Below are 14,068 nucleotides of genomic sequence, written 5' to 3'. Positions count from 1 at the left end.
ATGCGGCTTGGAGGTTTGTACAATTCCATCTGCTTTGTGGGGTTTGAGACTGGTAGGAACATGGGTGCAAGTCACATTGTGTGGTAACAGGTCAGACTAGATCAGGGGTTCTCAAACTGGGAGTTGTGGCCCCTCAGGGGGTCATGAGGTTCTTACATGGGGGGTCACGAGCTGTCAGCCTCCACCCCAAACCCCGCTTTGCATCCAGCATTTATAATGGTGTTAAATAGATTAAAACATGTTTTTAATAATATAAGGGGGGTTGCACTCAGAGGCTTGCTATGTGAAAGGGGTCACCAGTACAAAAGTTTGAGAATCACTGGACGAGATGATAATAATAACCCCGCTTGGACTTAAAATTCCTTGATCTATGAAATGTAAACCACCACTGATTTCAAACCAAGATTGTATTTTTAAATGGATGCTTAAAGCCAGACTCCTCAGTCCACATGTAGGCATCAGTTGTCCTAGCTAGGGTGACTAACAGAGGCCCAGTCGCCACTGGGACTGGCCTGGTTTTCAGAAGTGCTGACAACCTAGCAGCTCCCACTGAAATCACTCAAACCCTCTGCATATTTTTACATATCTGTAAAAATGGGGGTGATCATTCCTATTGTCTCCCAGTGATGTTACATGGCTCCAATATTCAACACCTGTAAAGTTCTTGGACAGTTTCCTATAAAACCCACTGGGCAAATGCAAAGTATTAAGGTATGAGAAACACATGTAAAAGCAACAATATATATATATAAAAAAAGAGCACTTGCCTTCCACGCAGTATATTTCTTTGCATATTCCTCTTCCAACTATGTATGCCAGCCTCCAGCCAAAAAACCCTAAAGTGACTATTGGATGGACTTGGGTATCAGATCCATGCCCACTGTTACATCCATGAATCATTTGCTGTCCATTTGGGAAGTGTTCATTCTCCCATCATTGATCTAACAAAACAAAAATAAGGAGAGAAGCAAATTAGCTGCGAGCCCATTGCTAATTTAAACTTAGATACCGCACGGAGTATAAAAGTTTTGATTATACTGTTTGATTCATTCATAGCAATATGGATCCAGGCACTGCTGTGTATTTTATGGTTGTGTTGAAGTGATGCCCAGACTCCTGGTATTTTACAGCTTTCTGCAACAAAAATTGCTAATTAAAAATGAAAATACAGTTCTTGTAAAATCTTTTAAAACAAACATACAGTATTAATATTATTGTACCTTTAATATACATAGCAGTGTGGTTTTCATGGGAGTGATCAGAATATTCATAATAGGACAGTTGCAGCAAGTGAGTGGTACAATAGTCTCCATTTTGCTTGTACAAATCGAGAAGGTTGCAGAAGAATTATTCTGCAATATTTTTAAAGGCCTGCTCACGGCTGGAAGCCTAGTTCTACTTTATATGTTTCAGCTAGTCAATACCTCTAAAACTCCTAATCACTGCTCGCATAAGTTGCATATTAAGGGGGTTGGTTAACCACTGGAAATAACAGACATGAGCACAACTCAGCAGGCAGAATGCTTGGGAGGAGGCTTGAAAACTCAAAAACCTAGTGCCATAGGACGACACCTTTACTCATGCTGGAGTAAGGTGATACTCTGAAGTGGTCTTATTTAAGTTAAGGGGACTATTGGCAGAGGGCTAAATCCTGTGAGATGCCGAGCGCCAGCCATTTCCACTGACTTCATTTGGGATGATGATGGTATGTGTCATGCAGGATTGAGGCCAGAGTGGGGTTCTATTTAAAGCGAGTAAAGCCTGCCATGTGGTGTCCATCCCAATAGCACAGTACCTGCTGGTGTTGTGGTGTTGTTTCTGTGCACGAGGAGGAGAAGAGAAACTTCTGTGTATAGGTGCTAGAACTACTGTTGCACCTCCTGGCTTGCAGTGGTTTCCAGCATATCCAGGGTTTACAGTTTGGTACAATGGCTCTTAGCACCTTCCCTGCCACTATACAAATTGTTCCAGCCCCTACTTCTGCATAGTCACCCACACACATAGCTCCTTCATATGCAATGAGGCCCAGATCCACAGGGATTTAGGGTTTGCAACATTCAGCATCACGGCACCTAGGAAATCATAGGACCAACACTGCGATCCACAACGCTGAGGTAGGCATCTAAACAATGAACGGGTAGCAATAGGCACCTTAGAATGCAGTCCACATAGCCAGCATGCTACGCGAGGAGCGGCCTGAGCTAGCCAATGGGAGATGCTGATGATAGGGGTGTGTGCTAAGCTCTTGCGGCACTGAGAAGCCCAGTATTCATAGCCTACACTCGACTGTAATAATCTTTGTACAAATCTTCCTTTTTGGAGGCATCATCTGAAAGCAAATTAACAGATCGTTAATATTCTTGCATGAGGTCTGTACATGATGTGCACAAAGAGTTATGAATATATGCTGGAATTATGACTAACATGTGCAACCACCAGATGTGTCGGGGGAGTTGTTAAACAAAGAACTTGGTGTCTACCTCAATTTGCATATAAGCAGTGAACAGGACCATCAAGACAACAGCAGGAGGAGGAGGGGGCAGGAAACAGAACAATTTGTATTTCAGCAAAACAGCACCAGAGGAAGATAGATCACGGAGCTTCCTTCACCACCAGACTCCATGTCACCTTCCTCACAGCGTGAATAAACTTTACTTTGAGGGGTAACCCTCAGAAGAATCCATTTCAAAGGTTTACTGGTCTATAAAGACCAGGGGCTGAACCTCAAGTGATGGGCAATTGAATCAACTGTTTGTATACAATATTACTCTATTATAAGAATGTATCATGTGAGGTGTTTTCTGAAAGCACATGACACATTGGTGATTAATATCACTGTGAAATATATGTATTAATACTAAATATCGATACTTTATGATATTGTTTTAAATTTTGTGGCCAAACAGGAAGAAACAGGTTCCCTCCCAGACAGCCGAGAAGGCAGCTATCTATCTGTCTCCTATATAAATTAACTATGGTGGATTCAAAACAATGGAAGCTTCATTTACATGCAGTGGAATGGGAAGCCCTCAAAAAGGGGAAAAACAGCATAACATCATCCTGCCTCTTGAAACAAACCACTGAACTTCGGAAGATATAAGCAAAGACAAAAACCATCTTTGGCATCCAACACTAGACAGACAAAAGGGAACCGAGCTCTTGCAAGCTAAGAAAGACGGGTCCTTCAGCTAAGGAGGGAGGGGGTTGAAGTCTCTGGAAACTGAGTGTATGTTAGAAACCATCTTGACCAAAGCCTGTATCTTGCTAGATTAAGTTTTAGACTTTTAGATGTGTTTTCACTTTTATTTGCTTATAATCCTTTTTTAATTGGGGTGCTGTACAAACAAGGCAAGATCATATGAATGCAGTAATAGGAAGGAGTCGGTGGGAGGGAGTGACAGTGATAGGAACCTGCTTTGAACACCAGATTCATAGAACTTGATGGTTCTGATGTTCCAGAAACAAAAGTAAATATAAATCTATTTTTCATAACATTGTTAAGTCACTGTTTGTTAAGCAGGTTTGCATACATCTGTAGGAACCCTTGGGAAAATATACCCTGGATTCCAATTTGTTACAATGGAGGCTTCTGTCATTGTAAACAATGAGCTAAAATTTGTCTTTGTTGTAATTCAGCTGACGTCAACAAGTAACACCAGAGATTCGTCCGGGTAAATGTGAATTATATTTCCCCAGCTCTTGCTACTATAATCTTATATTGAAAGAGAACAGAACAACCTTGAGTTTGATTGTTGCAAGTTAGTACAGAAATAACCCTCCTGCCCAATGAAATACTCAGCAGGTACTGCACACAAAGAACCAAGGGTAAAAAATTTTCTCATTAGCTGAAAGCAGCAAAAATGAACTGGGAGCATCATGGTATATTTGCATTTTACGACCGGAGTTTCACGGACACCCTAACATTGTTCCATGTTATGCTCACGTCTTCCCACGTGCATTTCCGAAGTCAGGTTCCGTTCAGGTGTAACAATGTGCAATAGCATTAGTGCAGAGCGAAGAGATTTGTAAAGGCTTGCAACAGATGCCATCGTCAGTGTCTACAGGGCAATCGGGGAGGTGGAGATGGGGGTGATTGCAGCTCATGTAGACGTTGCTTTAATCTAGCTAGTTTGGGTACCAATAGCAGTGAAACCATGGCAACACAAAGGGCTAGAATAAGCCCATCTGAGTAAATATTAGAATGCCAGGCGGGTTTGCACAGTCAGGGCTGAACCCACACTGCCACGACTGCACTGCTACTCGTACCCAAACTAACTAGGTTAAAGCCATGTGTACAACGATGTCCGTTGTTTTGTTCCTTGTAGGACAATGTCTATACTACACAGCTTCTAGCAACATGGCTGTGTCTCCACAGCTGTGCCCCAAAAGTCACGCAGCGTAGCTGCTGTTTGTTGGCTCTCCTGCCGACAAAAAACTTCTAAACCAACGAGCAGCGTTCGTGTTGCCGACGGGAGAGCACTCCTGCCAACAATGCGCTGTTCACTGGCACTTGCCACGGCAAATCTTTGTCTTTCGGGGGGGGGGGGGGGGGGGGGAGGGGAGAAGGAGTTTAACATCTCTGAAAGACCAAAGTTTTGTCGTTCAATTGCCAGCGTAGACATAGCCTAGGTCTTGTCCCCCTTTCCTCATTCAGGGTATACATTTATCTAGTTAGTTTCTTTGGGGCATGATCTGAAGCCCACTGAAGTCATCACAATGAGTTTTGGATTAGGGCTTTCCTTATTTGACAGATGAGAGTTTATTGTAAGACACTGCGATTGCATTTCATACAGCATACAGACTCCAACAATTTGTTACATGGCCAGATCATGAAATTCATACACACACTTTCCTCAGGCAAGATTCCCCACTGAAGCTAGGGGACTTTTTACCAGAAAGAGGGCAGATCCTCAGCCTATTTAAGTCAATAGAGCGATGACAATTTATACCAGATAAGGATCTACACCATGGGATACAGGATTTGATGCATAGTATTATCCCATGCTGTTCTGAGTTAGTTTTTATTTGCTATATTCATTCTTTTGGAACGTACTCCACATTTCAGCTAGGCATTGAGGTCACATACTTAGACCCCAATCCAGCAAAGTACATACTTAACCTTACGCATGTGTGCAACCCCATTAAAATCAACAGGACTTTAAGTTAAGCATATTCCTATGGTGGAAGTATCTCTTTAGCTACTACAGCAATCAGTGCTATGGAAACAACTGAGAGAGACAGCATACTCCCATATAGCATCAAAAGATCAAAGTTAGAATAAAAACCTGTCAGAACTAAAGTTTAAAACAGCAGAGAGATGTGCTGGCACTAAGGGAAGCATTTTTGGCTTTCAGAGTAGCTTTTCCCTTGTGATTCCGCTTCACCCCATTTATATGTTCCTTTTATATCTTGCAGCATTTTTTCCTCTTTTTATTTTACTCTGATTCTTATAGTAACCGCATCCCTCAGCTTCTTGTTTTACTTCTTATATTCCCACCTTGCTTTTTACCTATCAATTTGCTCTTTTCCTGCAAGCAGGACAGGTAGGAAACCAATGTAAAAGTTACAATTTGCCACAGTCTTAAGCACCTAATTTATCTGCTGCGTAATTTTTGCTTGTCGAAAGGCTCCGTTTTTCCTTAGTTTCACCTCCCTTCATTGATTCTGGGGTCCTGACAGATTCTGGTTACAGGAACTTGCCAGTGGAATGACTTCTTAGGCCTTGTCGACACTACGGGGGTAAATTGACGTGAATACCGTAGCTGGGGTCAACATAGCTTAGGTTGACTTAGCGCAGTGTTTACACGGTGCTGAGTTGACGGGAGACACTCTCCCGTCTACTTACCTTATGCTTCTCGTTCCAGTGGAGTAGTAGAGTTGATAGGAGAGTGATCTATGGTTGATTTAGCAGGTCTTCACTAGACCTGCTAAATTGACCCCTGGTGCATAGATCGCCGCAGCATTGAGCTCCAGTAACCGTAGACATGCCCTCAGAGAAGTTCCTGTTCCATCATAAATACCATTATGGCTGCTAGGAAAGTGAAGGTGCTATATGATTTGCTTTTTCTGTGTGCTCTTCCCTTGTTTCTCAAGAGGAGAATTCAACCACTTCAGGAAGCCGGCACAAGGCTCTACAGAGCTGTTATTCTTTTTGTAAATCTTAGGTTTCTAAACTAACTGTCTCTCTCTCTCTCTCTCTCTACACCCTAGGATGTGAACTCCTCAGTCATTAATGATTGAGGCAGGGCATTATTATCTCCATTTTCAGATGGGGAACTGAAGCAGAGCGATAACACATGGTTTACCTGCGGTTACCTAGGAAGTCTATGGCTGAGCCAAGGAATGAATCCGGATCTCCTGACTCTCAGACCAGTACCTAAGGCACGAGATCATCTTTCCTCTTAGCAGCTTGTATGGGCTGGCTGTTCTGGAGGCCAAGGACTATAGCATTCAACTAGGCAGCTGCTCTCCTGATCATGAGACAATGTCATGAAAGGGCTAATATGGGCATGAGGGACCACTTAACCTGCCTGCTTGCACCTGGAGAGTGGGCCAAGCCCAATTGGAGATAAAGCCCAGCTGCAGGAGAGCTGGATTCGCTCCCCCACACACCCACCCCAAAAAAGAGCTGAGAGACAGCTTGACACAGCAGTGCAATGTGAAAGGGAGCCCAGGCTGGTGGGTCAGGGGGCTCAGTGGTTCCCCAGTGATAGGTGGCACCCTGGGAGGAACCCGTCACATGGCATTACTACTTCTGTTCCTCACTTGAGTGAAATTGAGAGAACAATGGAAGACTGAGCTGTAGTGACTCCCGCAGTTGCGATGGCATTCAGAAGCATGCTTTGAAGGCAGTGATCACTTTGGATGTCTCATTACACTTTGGCATGTCCCTCTGCGTCAATAACCGTTCTCTCACTAAATCCATGGTTACACAATGAAAGCTGCAAAGAAAAGGTGACATGCTTGATAGTTCTTAAAGGCAATGGACATGAGCGCAGGGAGCCAGGGGAACACAGACAGGAAATCCTTCAGAGAGATTTTGCTTTGGATTATACAGAAATAAGCCCGGCTTAATGAGATGATGCTCCAGCCTGCTGGATCCTTGCAATAGGGCTATGTTCCAAATGCCATCGTTAAGACAAATAGCGGGCTGACATTACAGGAAGTCAGTTTCACTAGCTGTCACTGGGAAAGAGAACTGTAGTATCTTTCAACATGGTAGACTAAAAGCATGTGTTACAACAGAAAAACCAGACTGACACTTGCACCATCTAGGTTCTTATACTAGTGCCCGTCACGGTAGTGTCTGAACACTAGTTTCATCTCCTTGATGCCTATAATCCATCGTGCTGCCTATTCCGATTTCTTGATTTACAGCCTCACCAGCCTAGGTAGAAGAAATAGCAGTGTATCAAAATAATTTGAGGTCAATTAAATGAAGCATTAAAGTTTTTGGATTAGAGGATGGTCTTGTCCACTCAAAGATGGCAAGGAGAACAATAACTAGCCTCACAGGGCTCCCGCTCTGAGGCCAGAGAAGAACAGAATCAGAACATTTGAAATTTTCTCCTCATTGAACATGCATGGGGAAAATTCTTCTTTGATGTTACTGGGGGAACTCCACTGAAGTCAATGGAGTTGCATAAGTGGAAGTGAGAGGAGACTTTGATCATAAATAGGAAGTTTTATTCCCTTGTCTTGAATGCACATGACAGTTAGCCATTTGAAAGTGTAAAAGGATTCTCAAAGTTGATTGAAGTGAATTACTAAGTCCTTAATTGACCAAAAGCTCACTGTCATCAACATGGTGGTTGTGCTCAATGTTTTTAATTAAATAAAAAAAAGGAAAACACACACACACACAAAAAAAAAACCCACAGAGCACAGATTTTGGCCCTAAAATTTCAATAAATTGCTTTTTCTCTTCAATATAATTGTACAGTTATAGATAATGTTGCAATTAAGTTTCTAGGTTATCTACCACACCCTTTGATTGTATGCAGAAGTATCCTCTGCTAGCTTCAAGATTCCGAGTCAAAGCTCTTCTGTAAGATTATATGTATTCCATGGTGCTCTTACTGACGACACGCAGAGTTCTACCATTTCTGAAACTGATCTTTGTAATTTTACAGGCTCCTCATTTTGCAGTCTCCAAAGCCTAGCAGATACATTTTCCATACTCTTGCACTAATGCTAATTGAAGAACTAGAGTGGATGTGAGGGATTACACAGAAAGATCTTGTACAAGCCTCTAACATGCTCCCGGCGTGTCACTCTTTCAATTAGATATATAGCTTTACCGGCTTTTCAATTTTATCAGGTTAGAACTACACAAATTGATTCTAGCTCCTTCTCCTATACTCAAGTTATACAAGAGAAGTTGTATAAAGATCAAGTGGCAGTATCCATGGTGAGCTATACAAAATTTATTGAAACAGTAAAATGGATGAGGTAAGCTATAAAGGAACTATAAAGCTATAAAGATTATTAGTAACTGTATTGCAATTAAAATGTTGTTCTTTGCCTCGTTATGGAACAGTAGGAAGAATGTTCAGAATGATGAGAGAACGTTCATGTCTATGGGTAACCAGGCTTGCATATTTTTTCCCCAATAAATATCAGTCTATAAATGTATTTACTGACGTTTTACTGCTGTGTCATGCTTTATAACAGGCTGTCACTGTTATTACTCCATTTTAGGGTATTATAATATATAGTATTTAAGCACCTTCCATTTAAAATCAAGAGCAATAGTGAAATCCCAAATGGATTCATGCAGTCTCTGTCATTTCCCCCTTTACGGGGGAAGGTTGTTGTGGTTTTTAGGATCTTTATCTACTTTCTGTAGCTATATCTGTACCTATCAATTGGTCCTGAAGTCTTTGGTCATATGAAGAGATGCCACGTGTTACTATGATTAATGTGCCAAATTCAGTGGGGACATCAAATGGCAGTGGACGTTCTGTGGTGAGGTCAGAGGCAAAGCAATGTATAATTAACAGATTTTTTGTATTCTCTCAAAACCACATTCAGCCCAGACATAAGTGGATGCGACTGTTATTGAAGTCACAGAAAGAAAGACCAGTACACATAATGTGCACTCTCAAGCCATCAAGAGCGGGCTTAATGGTGCATAGGTGTGTTGGCCCTCTGTCAGGGAGGGAATTTCACACATGATGTGAAAGTGATTTCAAGAGTAAAAGAAGAGGTTGGGTTTTTTTTATTCACTTTAAAAAAGTCATTTAGTTCTGTTTAGTCATAGGTTTTATGACAGCAACTTTATCATTCAATCTTTCAGAAATAGGGGAAAACACCTTTTAATTTGAGTTCCAAATAGTCGAGCAGCAAGATACTACTTGTATACTACTTCACTGAATTAACTGGTACTTAAGTAAGACTCAGAGACACACCAAATCTGTACTTGCAGCACTGAACTCCTTTTCATGTACTGCCAGAAAGGACAACGTGTCCTTGTTGCTAACTTGTGAAACCTGCAGTCTGATTCACTGAACTTTGAAAGGCTTCACAATCTTTATTTACCATCTGCAAACACATCTCTACGGATTATTTTCTCGCCCTTTCAAATGCTAATTGCAAATGATAAACACAAGAACTACATATCTATTAACTGGGTTTAAAAATGAGGGTGATTGTATAAAACAGGTGACAAATGGCAGAAAAGTAATATTCTAGCAGAAGGACCCAGATGTGGCTGTCAGTTGAAAACACCACGAGAGAGACAATGTTTTCTGCTACAGCTTTCATAAATACAAAAAATAAAATAAATAAAGACCAAAAGCTTCTTTCCTTGACAACAGTGAAGTTTCTGTACAGTACCAATTTTCTCTACTGCTAACAATGGGTCCCCAGTCACACACACAAGCCAAGTAATGAATATGTCATTTCAAAGCAGTATGGAATAAAAGTCCTTGTGCAGTACTGTTACATGAGATAACTCAAGTCAACGGGAAGCTCATGGGCTTATGTTAAAAAAATGTAAGCCTTCCAGTTAAAAAAAATAGTCTCATGCTACTTATAGCTGAACAAATGAAACTCCTCTGAATGCTAAGTGGGCACTGACACTTTTGGCATAACATCCCAAATCCATGAAGTGACATTTGGTGGTTCAGCTACCCCGAAGAGGAGGTCCATTAAACATCCTGTCATTTAAGCCCAGTTCCTCAAAGACACCTAGTTACCTCACTCCCATTGATTTAGATGGGAGTGAGATGCCTAAATACGTTTAAGGATCTGGGCCTTAGTGTGTTCCCTTCCAATTGTCTCACATCCTCTCCCACTTTGGTTTGGTTGGCTATAGGCCTCATTATTCCTATTTTACAGGATAGATAATTTAAGGTATAGAGATGTCAAGTGACTTGCTAAAGACCACACAAAAGACAGTGGCAGAGCAAGGAACAGAACCCAGGTGTCCGGACTTCTAGCCCCTATGAACTCATTTCAATGGCTTGGTTCATCTCTTTACATCAACATACTATGTGTAAATGCCAAAACAAAAGCAAACAAAACAGGTCCAGAGAGTGTAATCAACACCCTCTAAGAGCTCCAAAGCCATCTATCCAACCTTATTGAGCCTACTGCTTTGTGTACTCATGATAAACTGCCCCATCGCTCAGATGAAAGGGTGAATTTGGGATCCATTCAGCATTTTGAATTTCCCCCAATGCATTGCAATTACAGAAACACCTGGTCTGAATAATTTCTGTCAAACTCTATTGTCAAAATTCAGCGCTCAACAGACCTAAAAATTTCACATCAGTCTTCAGTATTAATAATGCACATCCAATGGTCCCATGTGTCTTTAGTTAGTATCTTAGGCAAGGCACAACTGAAAAGGGGAAAGAGATTTGTAAAGCTGCTCATGATGAAGCAATGGGAATTCCAAATATGGATAAATTTAGGGCTTATACAAACCTTTTTGTTCTGGTTGTAAAGCTGGAATTGTCTTTTTGGAACCGAGTAGTTTTCACCACTGACATGAGAGCTCGTTATCCAGCAGTGTGTGGTGGGACTAGCAACAGCCTTAAAAGTATATGAAGAGATTGAATAAAAAAAGCTGGCATAAATGGACGATGTGGCATTGAGGGGATTCTCATACCATATGACTCCAACACGGTATACTTCTTACTTCTTATAACTTCTAAGTTATAATTCTTAGTGCATCATAATGGGTGTGTTGATATTATGACCAATGAGGTTCTCTCATATGGTAAAGAGAAAGGGGTGTGTTCATAAGTAGGAGTGCCAGAAACTCCCGAGTTCTAATCCTGACTCTGATATCAATTCCACTTGAGGCATTGGATAAATCAGCAAAATCTGGGGTTTGACACACTGAATTGGGAGTCAGACAGAATGTGCTGGATTTCCAGTTCTCCTCAGACATGCTGTCTCATCTTGGGCCAAGGTTTCCAAAGGAGTCCACTCATTTTGGATGAAGACAATATCGGAAGGCAACAGCAGCCACACAGGGTCTCTGAAGAGCATCCTTCTGACATCCCCTTCTGAGCACCAAAAGTGGAGACAATTGTAATTAGTAGATGTTTGAAAACGTTGGCTTTCACTTCTGTTCACCTCAATCTCCCATCAGTTGAGCAGGAATAGTACTTACCTAGTTCACCTGGGGCCTTGTGAGAGCAAACATTTGTGGAGGATTACTACATTTAATGCAGGTTTCATGAATTAATGTCTATTCGCTCCGATTCTATCATGGAGGGTGATAGAGATATGCGGGTTTCAGAGTAACAGCCGTGTTAGTCTGTATTCGCAAAAAGAAAAGGAGGACTTGTGGCACCTTAGAGATATGCAGGAGTAATATTGCTATACAAGCCATTTACCCTCAGTCTCAGCTCTCCCTTCCTGATGGAGATCACTACAGGATATTGTACACTGGAGACAAAAACCTACTCCAGCAGTGAACAATGTATTGCTTACCGGCATTTTACATAATTATTACAGCAATAGAATGTATAATGCTGTAACATACAGCCAAGATTGATGTACCCTTTAAAAGCCAGTAAATAAAATAATTGCAATAACTAATTGACAACTGATGACTGCAGTTATTTTGATGCACCAGTGTCAGGAAGAGGAATCCTTTCTCTAATATCATAGACTGAGAAGGAGCCCTTTTCTGGGTTGCCTTTTTTTTTTTTCCTAGCAAACGTACAGAACCTCCCTGATTACCACTAGTGATGAAGAAATCCATTGCAAGTTACTGAATGTTATGATTTAGCAAACAAATCTAAGAAATGCACTGAAAGTGCCTCAAAGTGCATCTTTGTTCATTGATTTGATGAGAGCAGCTAAGTGTTAATTATGGCAGTATTCTAGTAAGTGGTCTCAGATATTTTGCAAAAGTAATAACGCTTTAATAAAGCCCTAAGTACTTTGGAACCTGAGAAACTGCCTCTCTCCTTGTGACAGACTGCCATAGCTGCTTTCAGTTGAGGCACTGAACGGGGAGATACAAATAAAGAGATAGGGTATTCTTTGCTTGGGAAGTCCTCTACTGCAGAACTCACTGCTCTCTTTGGTCAGCCAGAGCCCAGATTTGATAATCTTCCAGACGTGCTGCAAAGCCCATCTTATGTCTCTCTTCTCTAAGGCTGTTGGGGAGAGTATGAGCTGGAAAATTTATGGGTAGATCTTTTTCCTTATGCTGTGGTTTTAATTTATGACATAGGTGCTCAGAACAGAGCTGGGGCGACTAGAGTTACGGTTTAGAAACTTGACCCAGGGACCAGGGGGACAAATAAACAAATAAATGAGGTCAGACTGTCTCTATCTATTTAGTCTACTCTGGGAAGAAGGGGGAGACTCATTTCATGTAGGCAAGTTGTGGGATGTACAGATTAGCTAGGTGCAACTAGCCAAGTTTTTAAGCGTACTCTATGAGACTGATTTACAAAAAGTCAAACTTTTCTTCAGTCTTGGAGCCCAAGCATGTTTAATAATTGCTTCATCTCCCCTGTTCCAATGAGGCAGGGACTAATGGCTGTACAAAACCCCCATTGATCATAGCTGGAGCAGCTACAGGATCTACATCCTGTAACTTCAGATTCCCTTGGATGATTCAGAAGTGTGGTGAGACGTTTATCTCCTTTCATTATCCAACATCACTGATCAAGCCTTAACTCCAAGTTCATTTGATAGTCAAAGCCATTGTCTGTTTTTCTTTTTAACATTGCAGAGAGGCTCAAGGGCTGGACATTTCCTGTCATAGCTGAGGAAAAGTGATAGGAATGGACAAACTACCAAGGATTCAGGGTTTGTTCAATAAGAGATGGACAAACATCAAGACACCTCCTTCTCCAAAACAGTCCCTTCCCTATAAAGTGTTTGAAAGCCAGATCTGGACCCCTCTCTAGATAGCACCCAAAAGTTCAGATGGTGGCAGAAGCCAGCAGGCTTCCTCCTTGTTACTGATCCTGGTTCTTTCAAACTTTAGATTCTGCTTCCACTGAAGTCAATAGGAGTAGGCCCTAGGTTTTGTAGCATTCATCCATGTCCCGAAGTGCATGGCAGACTATGCAACTGAAGTCCCAGAGCTATTCAAATCTGATTAGCACTAATGCTTCAAAGAGTCTCTAGACTCAGCATTATGGGGATATCCCCCCAATTTAAACTGATATTGACATCACCACCATAGAACTAGACCATGTGCACATGGTACCAGCTCACCCTAGAAAATCAGTTCTGTGCTAGAGATGAAAAGAGGACTGAACTATTATGAAAAACAGAACAATAGACAAGTTAAGATTTGGCTTGAGGAGAGCCAATCAGGCTCTGAATATGAGACAAGCATTGCCTGGCATTGATCCGAACAAACGCTTCATCTGAACACTGCAAACAGAGAGATTCCTATGGCTTTCTTATGATGTACTTGCATGGAGAGTGGACAGCAATGATTACTTACTACAGAGTTTAAATGTGCTCAGAACCAGGGGTTTGATTTGGGCCACATCTCTGAGCTGGCACATCTGAAAGAACAGAGGTGTCCACCCTCACCGTGAAAAGCTCCGAGAGAGAAAAATCCCTTGAAGCATCTTTA

At 41.6% G+C, this 14,068-nt stretch overlaps 1 long non-coding RNA gene across 1 annotated transcript in view; it reads right to left on the bottom strand.

The window, feature by feature from the left end:
- Positions 1-772: 772 nt before the first annotated feature.
- Positions 773-14,068, bottom strand: part of LOC142069313 (uncharacterized) — a 169,504-nt gene continuing 156,208 nt past the window's right edge. The window contains exon 3 of the long non-coding RNA XR_012665073.1: positions 773-941. This is a non-coding gene — a long non-coding RNA (uncharacterized LOC142069313). The remainder of the gene's footprint in view (positions 942-14,068) is intronic.

Source organism: Caretta caretta, chromosome 15 (genome assembly GCF_965140235.1).
Source record: "Caretta caretta isolate rCarCar2 chromosome 15, rCarCar1.hap1, whole genome shotgun sequence".
Lineage (NCBI taxonomy): Eukaryota > Metazoa > Chordata > Testudines > Cheloniidae > Caretta > Caretta caretta.
The sequence above is the reverse complement of the archived record's forward strand: the minus strand, read 5'-3'. Positions and strand labels throughout refer to the sequence as shown.